A 13688-nucleotide genomic window follows, 5' to 3' on the forward strand; every position below is an offset into this window, starting at 1 on the left:
TCCAAAGCTTACATATGGATTAAGTGGGACGGTCTCTTGGGAATCCCTAGGGGCATATGGCCTGATGGGAGACATTTCTCTTAAGTTCTTTGGAGCTGATGGCCTGACAGGGGAAGTTTCTCTTAAGCCTTTTGGGGCATCTTTGTTTAAGAGATGCCGATCTCCATCAGGGTGATATTTAACTGTTATCTCGCCTAAATTCTCTTTTTCTTTTGGGGAAGGCTGATCTTGTTTTTCATCCCTATCTTTAAGTTGTTCCTGAGTAGTCATGGCTGCTAACATTTTTCTTAGTTGCCGATAGTCGGGCGGGTCTTCGTTTTTCTCATTTTCCTCAGGTTTAACTACAGTTTCGACCTCATTTTCCTCTTTAAAAGTTACTCTTTTAGATTTAGGGGGAGGTTTAGCTACAGCATTTTCTTCACTATCACTTTTAAGATGTACTTTTTCTGAATCAGGGGCAGGGTCTAAGACATCTCTAATGATATTCCATAAGGAAAAGGCGTCATTAGGCACCTTTTCTGAGCCATGTTCGGCATGGTAAGTTTTTAGCTGTTTTCCTACTTTTTCCCAGACATCTAAGTTAACAGAGCCTTCGTCTGGAAACCAGGGACAGTGCTCTTGTACAAATGAAAGAAATGATTGAATGGCAGATTTTTTAACTTTGATTCCTCTTTTACCTAATAACTGTAAAATAACTCCTATAAAGAGCTGTCTTTCATTTGATTCAGTATTACCCATGTCAGAAAATTAAGTATAGTAAAAGATTTTGCTTTAAGCTATCAAAAGATCAGGCTTTTCTTTGGCCTTTTAACTTCAGAAACTGTTTTCTCTCTCTAAGTCTAACTCTTTAACACTTTCAACACTTCCCACTCCTCTCGCCCTGTCTATCCTACAGGGGGGTCCGCGGCACCCTTGAGTGGGGTCCTAGCCATCCCGAACACTGGAAGAACAATAGGGCTGGTGACCCAGATTGTTCCGGGGGGAGGAACAGTAGGCTGATGGCTCAAACTGTTCCAAGGGAGGAGCAGTAGGGCTGGTCACCCAAACTGCTCCGTGGGGGAACAAGAGGGCTGATAACCCAGTTGTTCCGAGAACGGGGAGCAATAGGGCTGGTAACCCCAATTGCTGGGAGCTTACCTTCGAAATCCTGTATCGGGCGCCACCTGCTGGGGACCAGCCCCAGCTGATCCAGGGTATTCGAAGGAGAGACGGCCTAGGCGACTATTTATATGCTAATTAGAGATATAGAGAACAATAGAATGAGGATAGCTCAGTAGGAAAATTCAGTGGAGAAAAGAGGCTGAGTAGCTTGGTTTACGCGGGAGACCAATAAAACTTCAAGACAAGAAGTTTGCACCACTTACGTAGGCCGCAGGCGCCCTCTCGAATAGCGGAAGGTGTCTCACCCTAGACACCTTCTCGAGTGGGTCTTAGAAGCCCAGGCATAATTAGTAAGCATGGTGGGTTCCGCGCTCCAGATGGAGACTCAGCTGGAAGTTAAAGGGAAGAATGACATGGGGAGACCAAGCGCTGGTGAACAAGGCCCGTAGCTTTATTTTTAACAGGGGCTTTTATACCCTAAGTTACACATAGAGGATAATAGGGGATGCAAAGTCAGCAGTCTTTGATTCTTATCAAAAACCAAGGTTTCTTTCCTGCAAATGTATCGTATACAAATGGTTTAGGTGATTTACATCATCTTCTGGCCAGAAGGCCTACTAACATTTTATGACTCTTGACAAGGACTTATCAACAAAGACTTATTTTCTCTAAGAGTAATTATTTTAAGGTTTGGCACCATCTTCCAAAGATAAAATTGCATTCCTATAGGGCGGATGTGTAATGGGTTTACAACAAAGAAAGAATTTATTACCTTAAGGGTCTAAAGTTACTAACACCAAGGCCACTACTTATTTTTTACTATATACCAACTATTAATTAATACACATTCAAGGGTACAATTCAGGGGGATGTGAAAACTTGGCAACAAGCATTGACTCATCAATGAAATCCTTTACTAGTTTATTCTGACAGTTTTTAACTCTCTGAGAGGCTCTAAGCTATTTGAATATCTTAAGCTTCCCATGCCTCTGGAGGCTAGGAGACTGTAAACAATCATATGCATAGCTGCAGGAGTCCGGGTAAACTTGTCAGGCGAGTTAGAGAGCCATCTGAGGGGTTTGGATTTAAACACTCCTAATTGCCCAGGAACTTTATTAATTGGAGCTGTAAGTTAACTCTTTGACAGAGAGAGAGAGAGATGGTGGTAGGGGACAGCCCCTAGTAAAGTCAGAGGTGAGAGCACAAAGCAATAAAGTAGGCAGACTCTGTTTTTTTGGGGGGAAAATGCTCGAGAATATCCGGGGGGACTCTTGAGGCTCGATCCCGCCTTTGCGTATGCCGAGCCTCCTTCCTCATGACCTTTGTCATGAGCAGAATGCCTCACCGGCTCCCCGCATAACACCATACACAAAAATAAACTCAAAATGGATTAAAGATCTAAACGTAAGACCAGAAACTATAAAACTCCTAGAGGAGAACATAGGCAAAACACTCTCTGACATACATCACAGCAGGATCCTCTATGACCCACCTCCCAGAATATTGGAAATAAAAGCAAAAGTAAACAAATGGGACCTAATTAACCTTAAAAGCTTCTGCACATCAAAGGAAATTATTAGCAAGGTGAAAAGACAGCCTTCAGAATGGGAGAAAATAATAGCAAATGAAGCAACCAACAAACAACTAATCTCAAAAATATACAAACAACTCCTACAGCTCAACTCCAGAAAAATTAACGACCCAATCAAAAAATGGGCCAAAGAACTAAATAGACATTTCTCCAAAGAAGACATACAGATGGCTAAATATTTTAAGATATGGCTGCATATTGATTTAAAAAAATAAAAGAAATTAAAAAAAAAAAACTTTCAAAGAAAATTTGGAATTTCCTTCAAGTGGTAGTTTTTGAGGATTTCACTGGACCAGTTCTATGATCTAAAAATACTCCTTAGATTAACAGCATGATATTCTGAAAGATCTTCATTGATATATAATTTGAATGAAGGAAAAACAAACAAATAAACAAAACCACACTGGCTATGGTTGAAAATTTCTGGGAAATCATTTGGAAATTTTAAACCCCCAAAATCTAACAAATTGTCATAAGTGTAACATTTTTTTGAAATTCTGCCTTTTATAACATGTATCCCTCTGAATACTGCCAATATAATTTTCTGTCCTTTATCAATTTTATAGAGCAATAATAATTTTGTCTGGTCTTACATTTTAATTTCTGTGCAGTATTCATTTTAAGTAAACTAAGGCAACACAAGCTAATAATTTGATAAATTCTTATAAATATAATAGGCCAATTACAAAAAATGACTTAATTTAAAATGTTTAATAAATGCTCAGAGAATACAGCTATGTTAAATACCTGTGACCAAAACATTTACCCTATTTGGTGAACAATTTCCTTTGAATTACTTGCCTTAATGCTCTTTTAACATCTTTGTTTTGAAGGCTGTAGATCAAAGGATTTAGCATAAGACTCACAAAGATATAAAAAACAGCTTCAATTTTTCCCTGTTCTACAGAGGTCTCAGAAGGGGTCTCAGATGCATGCAGAACAATGTCCTATAAAATACAGTGACAGCCGTCAGGTGAGACCCACAGGTGGAGAAGGCCTTGTGCTTCCCTTCTGCAGAATGGATACGCAGGATGGTTGTAAAGATGAAAATGTAGGCAATGAGGATGATGGTGAGCGAACACATGAGGTTGAAACCAGCAACTACAAACATGGCAGTCTCTTTGACATAAGTATCTGAGCAGGCCAGGACTACGAGAGGTGGGTCCGCACAGTAAAAGTGGTTGATTTCATTGGGTCCACAGAAGGAGAGACGGAGCATCAGGATGGTCTGGGCAAGATCATTTTCAAAGCCATAAATATAAGCAGCAGCTACGAGAGAGAGGCAGACACCTCGGGACATCTTGCTGGCATATAACAAGGGTTTGCAGATGGCCATGTAGCAATCATAAGCCATCACTGCCAAAATATAATAATCTGTGATCACCAGGGCAATTAAAAAGTGAAATTGTATGACACAACCAAGGAAGGAAATATTTTTTTCTCTTTGTTAAGAGATTGACCAGCATCTGAGGAGCAACAGTGCTGGCATAACAGAGATCTACAAAGGAGACGTGGCTGAAGAAGAAATACATTGAAGTCTGAAGCTTTGAGTCAGTTCTGATTAACAAAATCATGTCCACATTACCAATGACTGTGATCAGGTAGATGACTAAGAAGACCATAAAATGGACAGGCTGCAAATCAGCTCAATCTGTCAGTCCCAGGAGGATAAACTCAGTCACTTCTGTGTAGTTTTCCTTTAACATTGTGTTTGTTCAGCTTCCAGTGATGTCTAAAGTAAAGGAAATTAAAATGAATTGGTCCTTCGTCATTTTTCCACTACTGACATCATGTCATCTGAGGCCTATTCCTTTCAAACTCGTAAATACATGTGGTATAAAGAAATAACATAGGGGACTTCCCTGGCAATCCAGTGGTTAAAACGTCACCTTCTAATGTGGTGCATGTGTGTTTGGTTCCCAGTTAAACAGCTAAGATCCAAGATGCCTCGTGGCCATAAAACCAAAACATAACACTATACTAATAATGTAACAAATTCAGTAAAAAATTTATAAATGGGCCACATCAGAAAGTACTTTAAAGACCGAAATAAGCTAGTAAGCATGAACTATGTATTTTCGATATCTAACTTAATACTTAATACAGTCTCTTTACATAAAGGCAATCATATTTTAAAATGCTACTCTGCTATTCTTTTAATAGTTGAAAAGCTTTTATCTTTTCTAGAAAACATTAGCATGAATTGACCACTGATAATTCCTTTAAATATTGTTTCTCTTTGAAATTATGTTCCTTTGTTTTTACTATAATTTTGATGTGGTGTCTAAAGCATCAGTAATTGAAACTCATTTTTTCACAGCTGATTGGGCTTAAGTAAGTGGAATAGATATATCTTTATAGAAGCAGTGTCTGTCTTCTAATCTGCCACTCTAACCTCAAGGTCATTTTAAAGATAGCCCCTCATGTTGCGATGTATGTTCATTTTATCCACTCTTGCCTATCTCTGGTGGCCCTCACCAAATCTTACTTAACTTTTAAGACATCTCAAGATATCCTTGTCTTTCTATATTACAGTCAATTATTGAGGGCAAAATTGGTTCCTAGGGTACAAAATAAACGAGTTTTTTTTTTTTTTGCAAAATCAGGTAAGCAATTAGTACATAAGCAATATGTATGTATTTATATATATATACATGGTAACTATTAAATGAAAGAGCAATAATGTATTAAACATATTATTTGGGGAGCAATAATGTATTAAATGTATTAAACACATTGTTGGAAATGTAATTGTAAGAGACAGGAAGAATAAAAGAAAAGCAGGCCCCAGCAAGGGCCACAAAAGAAATTTATAATTATTGATAAACTGGATACTATAAGGCATGAGACTCTTGGAACAAGTCCAGAGGAAACAACTCATAATCTTGAAAACAAGATATGATCCTGGGGTCAGAAAACCGACCCCAGACTGTTTCTCAACTGGCTTCTCAGAGTCACATGTTTTACGTATTTGGAGGAAATTCTATATATAAGAATATTAGTCTTAGTTACTGATTTGTTATTGATTACTGTTTCCTAATTACTCAATGGTTAATGATCATTTTGTTCTTTGGCCCTGAAGGCCGCATGAGTTATAGTTTAACTCCCCGCATATTCTTTCATTCATATAAAAAGTATAATAAAGTTATAATAAAGTATAATAAAGCTGGCTTGGATTCATTATCGACATCTTCACCTTGGAGCGGTGTTGGTCTCCTGATCCTCTCTTTTCTCTGAATTCTTGTGTCTCTTTCTCATTCTCTCACGGTATCATGCTTTCAGAAACCTTGCTTGTTGAGCTGGTCTCGATGGTAATAATGCATTAAATGTGTTATTGGGGGAAAGCAATGTATGAAAAGTTTCCTCTTAGGAGAAGAGACAATTTTTCTAAGATGACTGACTGACAGACACATCCCCAAACTGTAATGATTTTATTGTAACTACCTCATTTTAACTCTTGTAGGGAATAAAGATATACTCAACAACAAGAATTCTAAGTTATTTAAAGCATGTAAAAGGAAACACTGATAAGAATAATTATATTACACATAAAGTTGAGAAAGTATGTAAAAAAATCATAAAGTGCATTTCTCAACATTTGTGCATGATAAGGGAGATCATGAACGCCATGCTAGAAAAATCTACACTTTCTTTCAATAGCACATAACCAGGTATGTCATTGTTATAATGACACTTATTAGTAGCTACAGTGCCAAGAATGGGCATGGGTCACATTTAAATCACTTTGTAAATGAACCACGCCTGCTTTTTTGCGATTTACACTACTTCATTATCCTCTTGAGATATGTGAACTTATTGACCAGGGTCATAAAATGAAAGAGAAGTCATCTAAATCAATTAAGATCACAATCATTTGGTTTTCTTTTTATAAGTTCCTAAGATTACAGTTAGTTGGAAGGAATGATGCTGAAACTGAAGCTCCAATACTTTGGCCAGCTGATGCAAAGAACTGACTCATTTGAAAAGACCCTGATTTGGGGAAAGATTGAAGGCCAGAGGAGAAGGGGATGACAGAGAAAGAGATGGTTGGATGGCATCACGACTTGATGGACATGTGTTTGAGTCATTTCTGGGAGTTGGTGATGGACAGGGAGGTCTACTGTGTTGCAGACTATGGGGTTGCAAAGTGTTGGACATGACTGAGCAATGGAACTGAACTGAAGATTATAGCCTTGTAATAAGTAAACATACTTTAGGGTAAGGATTGTGTCTTTAATATGTATTTATTGAATCCTAAGCAACAGTTAGAACTGGACATGGAACAACAGACTAGTTCTAAATAGGAAAAGGAGTACGTCAAGGCTGTATATTGTCACCCTGCTTATTTAACTTCTATGCAGAGTACATCATGAGAAACTCTGGGCTGGAAGAAGCACAAGCTGGAATCAAGATTGCCAGGAGAAATATCAATAACCTCAGATATGCAGATGACACCACCCTTATGGCACAAAGTGAAGAGGAACAAAAAAGCCTCTTGATGAAAGTGAAAGTGGAGAGTGAAAAAGTTGGCTTAAAGCTCAACATTCAGAAAACAAAGATCATGGCATCCGGTCCCATCACTTCATGGGAAATAGATGGGGAAACAGTGTCAGACTTTATTTTGGGGGGCTCCAAAATCTCTGCAGACAGTGATTGCAGCCATGAAATTAAAAGACGCTTACACCTTGGAAGGACAATTATGACCGACCTAAATAGCATATTGAAAAGCAGAGACATTACTTTGCCAACAAAGGCCCATCTAGTCAAGGCTATGGTTGTTCCAGTGGTCGTGTATGGATGTGAGAGTTGGACTGTGAAGAAGGCTGAGCACCAAAGAATTGATGCTTTTGAACTGTGGTGTTGGAGAAGACTCTTGAGTGTCCCTTGGACTGCAAGGAGATCCAACCAGTCCATTCTGAAGGAGATCAGCCCTGGGATTTCTTTGGAAGGAATGATGCTAAAGCTGAAACTCCAGTACTTTGGCCACCTCATGCAAAGAGTTTACTCATTGAAAAAGACTGATGCTGGGAGGGATTGAGGTCAGGAGGAGAAGGGGACGACAGAGGATGAGATGGCTGGATGGCATCACGGACTCGATGGACGTGAGTCTGAGTGAACTCTGGGAGTTGGTGATGGACAGGGAGGCCTGGCATGCTGTGATTCATGGGGTTGCAAAGAGTCAGACACAACTGAGTGACTGAACTGAACTGAACAACCTAAACTCCAAATAATTAACATCTCCATTCAATTTTCACTGTGCAAAAATGAGACAGTGCAAGCAATGAACATTCCATTTCATTTACCAGAGTATTTTATGGTCATGATCTCTCTTTTCAAAAACAGAACACAGTATCTTACAAGATTGCACAAGAAAAACTCAGAGAGAAGTGAAAGAAATGGCCGGTATTTAGAAGCAATACCTGAATTTGAGTTACATTATAGCATTTTACTGACCGAAATGGCACTGATGGAGATGGAATCACCTACTCAATGGACATGAGTTTGAGTAGACTCTGGGAGTTGGTGATGGACAGGGAGGCTGGCATGCTGCAGTCCATGGGGTCTCAAAGAGTCTGACATGACAGAGCGACTGAACTGAACTGTTAGCATTTCACAAACTGAATTGTGTCTTATATTTGATGCATGTGTTTATGACATCCTTTTCTTTGCGGGGAGCACATCACCTTCATCAGGTGAAAGTTAGCAATTAGAAGGGCAGGATAGCAGAAAGGGGGCTTCCCTGGTAGTTCAGATGGTAAAGAATCTGCCTGCAATGCAGGAGACCCCGGTTCAATTCCTGAGTTGGGAAGATCCTTTGGAGAAAGGAGTGGCTACCCACTCCAGTATTCTTGCCTGGAGAGTTTCATAGACAGAGGAGTCCAGTGGGTTACAGTCCATGGGGTAGCAAAGGGTTAAACATGGCTGAAGGACTAACCCTTTCACTTTTTTTTTTTTTTTCATCTTCATAGCAGAAAGTACTCAATAAGCAGTAATTACTTAGTGATGATCTAGGCACAGTTAATTCTTCTTTTACCTCCGTTAGAGAGAAAAAGAAGAAAAATAACTTTTAAAAGAACTTTGCCTAGCTTATAAAATAATAATGATTTCCATGCAATATTCAGTGAAGGATGTTTCTTCCATTGCATTTATTCTAAATATGTACTGTTCTTTCCTACTTTAATGTAGAAATTTTATTAAAATTCATTTAAGAATTATTTAAAAAATTTGTTATTTTATGAGAATAGGCTTCAGGCCATGACTTTATTCTTTTGATTAAAATATTTATTTTTAGATTCTAAAATATTTTAATAATAACTAGTCCTACCTGTGAAAGAAAAGTGATTTCCCAGGGACAGCATGGAAGTGGAAAACCTAAGGAGTTGCCATTATTGTCACAGAGGAGCCAACTCCCCAGGGTTCAGTTATTTCTTACATAAAATCATTTAGACTGTAAACAAGTTTTTTACTCTTTTAATAATCTCAAGTCCATTGAGGACATAACTTCTTGCCACTCCCCAGTATCATCAGGGAATAAAATCTCCTGAACTGGTGAAGCAATGGGATCCATTATTTGTTTTAACTTATGCCCAAATATCTTGATATTTTGAGACTTGACTTGGGGAACACATTAAGTTCTCCTGTTTACAAGAAACAAGATGAAAGAGTTCATGATATAGGTAAACCATCAGATGATCAGACAACTTTTGTTGCATTTGGACTACTTATTTCCTGATTCTGATCCTTGTTTTTTATATTTTAGGTAGTTATAGTAATAAACACATAACAATGGGAACACTGTGGGTAGACATAATATAAATGTGCTGCTGATTCTTCCTCTATCAGTCTAGCCCATCTAGATCTATTGTCTTTTTTCTCTACAATTTTTTTGTTGTTGTTCACTCATAGTTTAATCCTTAGAGTCCATCAATAGAGCACCTAGGGTAACTAGTTTTGAGTTTGGCCAATGGGAGAAATCAAGAGCATAACTCAGGTGAGAGTAAGAGAAAAATATCCAAATTTCTTTTCCATTTTTCTCCCAGTTTCATAATGAAGTGCTACGGTGGCTGCATCTTTCCAAAGAAAATTCCTGCTGAGGTGGACTGGGACATTCTTCCTGGATATAGTTTCACTGGACTCCTCACAGTAGTTCTTGTGTTGGCCTCTTCAGGTCTGGGACTAAACTTGCATTCTAAACCTAGCCACAGATACTTCAATTTCTTGGACTGATTTCTTTAACTCTGACTGCATTGTCTTTATAAATTTGGTCCATTAAATTATCTTTAGTTAAAACATCTGAGTAAAATTTTGTTTCTCATCCCTTACTTATACCAGGGTGTCACATGATAGTTATTCAATAAATGCTGCAGTAGAATATGCATTTCTGGCTTCAATATTGCTGGATGCTAAAAGGGTCATTGAATCACCATCCTTCTGGATCATGGGTCACTTGCAGACTAAACACAAAAATCATAGATTAACATTACTGGGATTATTACAGATAAAATTGAATTTGAGAATGTGTCTTAGAGGTGCTTCTCTGTCCCCCCCTTTTTTTTTTGACAACTGGAATCACCCAGGCACAGCAAAGCTGTGAGATAACTATTGCTCCCTTCTCCCCTTTCCAGAGCCAAGACCACGCAGTGTGTCTGATTGAGATGGGACATTGTTACCAATCACCTGTAAGTAAGTAGGCATAAGTGGAGAGTATCTGAAGTGTACTTCACGTCACAGTGTGTTTACAGTTGCTTCCAGATGTGTTTGACTTGAAATAAAGGTACTGTACCAGTGTACTCTGCAGTATGGTACAGAAGAGTACACAAAAACAGTTAGTGGTAGAGGATGCACGCACATAAAGTAGGCTAGACATGTGAACTAACTGATGTGATTTGACATGTGAACACACACTCACACCTTTGAAAGTTCACAACTTGAAAGCTCATATGTAAAGAACCTACTGTATGTGAATGCAGTTTTGCGTTTGTGGCAGCATAGATGTACTTGGAGGACATTAAACTACTAAAATAAGGCAGAAAGAGACAAAAAGAAATGCTGTATGATATCACATATAGGTGGAATATAAAAAAATACAACAATATTGTGAAGTAAACAAAAAAGAACCAGAGGCACAGATATAGACAAACTAGTGGTTATCGGTGGGAGAGGGAAGCAGGGGAATGCAATACAGCATTAGGAAAAAAAAGGAGTTGTTATGAGAATATATAAAATCACATGTAAAGAAAGTGAAGTTGCTCAGTTGTGCCAACTCTTTGCGACCCCATGGACAGTGGCCTGCACCAAGCTCCTCCTTCCATGGGATTTTCTAGGCAAAAGTACTGGAGTGGGTTGTCATTTCCTTCTCCAGGGAATCTTCCCTACCCAGGGATCAAACCTGGGTCTCCCGCATTTACCATCTGAGCCAAAATTTCAAAGCACTACAGATTTTAAAGAATGGTTCAGCCAATAAAGATAATAGAATAACATAACATAAAATTTATACATATATAAATATTTGTTGTTGTTCAGTCGCTCATTCATGTCTGAGTCTGTGACTCCATGGACTGCAGCATGCCAGGCTTCCCTGTCCTTCAATATCTCCCTGAGTTTGCTCACTCATGTCCATTGAGTCCACTATGTTATCCAACCATCTTATCCTTTTCCACCCCCTTCTCTTCCTGCCCTCAATCTTTACCAACATCAGGGTCTTCGTATCAGATGACCAAAGTTTTGGACCTTCAGCTTCAACATCAGTCCTTCCAATGAATATCCAAGATTCATTTCTTTTAGGATTGACTGGTTTGATGTCCTGGCTGTCCAAGGGACTCTTCAAAAGTATTCTGTAGCACCACAATTCAAAAAACATCAGTTCTTCAGCACTCAGTCTTCTTTATGGTCTAGCTCAAACATCCGTAAATGACTACTGAGAAAATCATAACATTGTCAATATGGATCTTTGTTGACAAAGTGATGTTGCTGCTTTTTAATGCGTTGTCTAGATTTGTAAAATCGTTTCTTCCAAGGAGCAAGGATCTTTTAATTTCATGCTACAGTCACTATCAACAGTGGTTTTGGAGCCCAAGAAAATAAAATCTGTCATTGTTTCTATTTTTTCCCCATCTATTTACTATGAAGTGATGGGACCTGACAACATGATCTTAGCTTTTGAAATATGAGTTTTAAGCCAGTTTTTTCACTCTTCTATTTAACGTTCATCAAGAAGGTCTTCAGTTTCTATTTGCCTTCTGCCATAAGGGTGGTGTCACCTGCATATCTGAGGGTATTGTTGTTTCTCTGGGCAATCTTTTTTTTTTATTTTTATTTTTTTAAACTTTACATAATTGTATTAGTTTTGCCAAATATCAAAATGAATCCGCCACAGGTATACATGTGTTCCCCATTCTGGACCCTCCTCCCTCCTCCCTCCCCATACCATCCCACTGGGTCATCCCAGTGCACTAGCCCCAAGCATCCAGTATCGTGCATCGAACCTGGACTGGCAACTCGTTTCTTACATGATATTTTACATGTTTCAATGTCATTCTCCCAAATTTTCCCACCCTCTCCCTCTCCCACAGAGTCCATAAGACTGTTCTATACATCAGTGTCTCTTTTGCTGTCTCGTACACCAGGTTATTGTTACCATCTTTCTAAATTCCATATATATGCATTAGTATACTGTATTGGTGTTTTTCCTTCTGGCTTACTTCACTCTGTATAATAGGTTCCAGTTTCATCCACCTCATTAGAACTGATTCAAATGTATTCTTTTTAATGGCTGAGTAATACTCCATTGTGTATATGTACCACAGCTTTCTTATCCATTCATCTGCTGATGGGAATCTAGGTTACTTCCATGTCCTGGCTATTATAAACAGTGCTGCGATGAACATTGGGGTACACGTGTCTCTTTCCCTTCTGGTTTCCTCAGTGTGTATGCCCAGCAGTGGGACTGCTGGATCATAAGGCAGTTCTATTTCCCGTTTTTTAAGGAATCTCCACACTGTTCTCCATAGTGGCTGTACTAGTTTGCATTCCCACCAACAGTGTAAGAGGGTTCCCTTTTCTCCACACCCTCTCCAGCATTTATTATTTGTAGACTTTTGGATCGCAGCCATTCTGACTGGTGTGAAATGGTACCTCATAGTGGTTTTGATTTGCATTTCTCTGATAATGAGTGATGTTGAGCATCTTTTCATGTGTTTGTTAGCCATCTGTATGTCTTCTTTGGAGAAATGTTTATTTAGTTCTTTGGCCCATTTTTTGATTGGGTCATTTATTTTTCTGGAGTTGAGCTGTAGGAGTTGCTTGTATATTTTTGAGATTAGTTGTTTGTCAGTTGCTTCATTTTCTTGGTGTATGATCTTTTTAATGTGTTGTTGGATTCTGATTGCTAGAATTTTGTTAAGGATTTTTGCATCTATGTTCATCAGTGATATTGACCTGTAGTTTTCTTTTTTCGTGGGGTCTTTGTCAGGTTTTGGTATTAGGGTGATGGTGGCCTCATAGAATGAGTTTGGAAGTTTACCTTCCTCTGCAATTTTCTGGAAGAGTTTGAGCAGGTTAGGTGTTAGCTCTTCTCTAAATTTTTGGTAGAATTCAGCTGTGAAGCCGTCTGGACCTGGGCTTTTGTTTGCTGGAAGATTTTTTTATTACAGTTTCAATTTCCGTGCTTGTGATGGGTCTGTTAAGATTTTCTATTTCTTCCTGGTCGAGTTTTGGAAAGTTGTACTTTTCTAAGAATTTGTCCATTTCTTCCACATTGTCCATTTTATTGGCATATAATTGTTGATAGTAGTCTCTTATGATCCTTTGTATTTCTGTGTTGTCTGTTGTGATCTCTCCATTTTCGTTTCTAATTTTATTGATTTGATTTTTCTCCCTTTGTTTCTTGATGAGTCTGGCTAATGGTTTGTCAATTTTATTTATCCTTTCAAAGAACCAGCTTTTGGTTTTGTTGATTTTTGCTATGGTCTCTTTTGTTTCTTTTGCATTTATTTCT

The 13688-nt window shown here is 38.5% G+C and overlaps 1 pseudogene; it reads right to left on the reverse strand.

Annotated features, from left to right (window-relative positions):
* Positions 1-3388: 3388 nt before the first annotated feature.
* Positions 3389-4398, reverse strand: LOC147357206 (olfactory receptor 5M5-like; annotated as a pseudogene).
* Positions 4399-13688: the final 9290 nt, after the last annotated feature.

The sequence above is a fragment of the Bos grunniens genome, chromosome 15 (genome assembly GCF_055505025.1).
Source record: "Bos grunniens cultivar Pamir isolate PY7600 chromosome 15, Bosgru_T2T1.0, whole genome shotgun sequence".
In the NCBI taxonomy this organism is placed as follows: domain Eukaryota; kingdom Metazoa; phylum Chordata; class Mammalia; order Artiodactyla; family Bovidae; genus Bos; species Bos grunniens.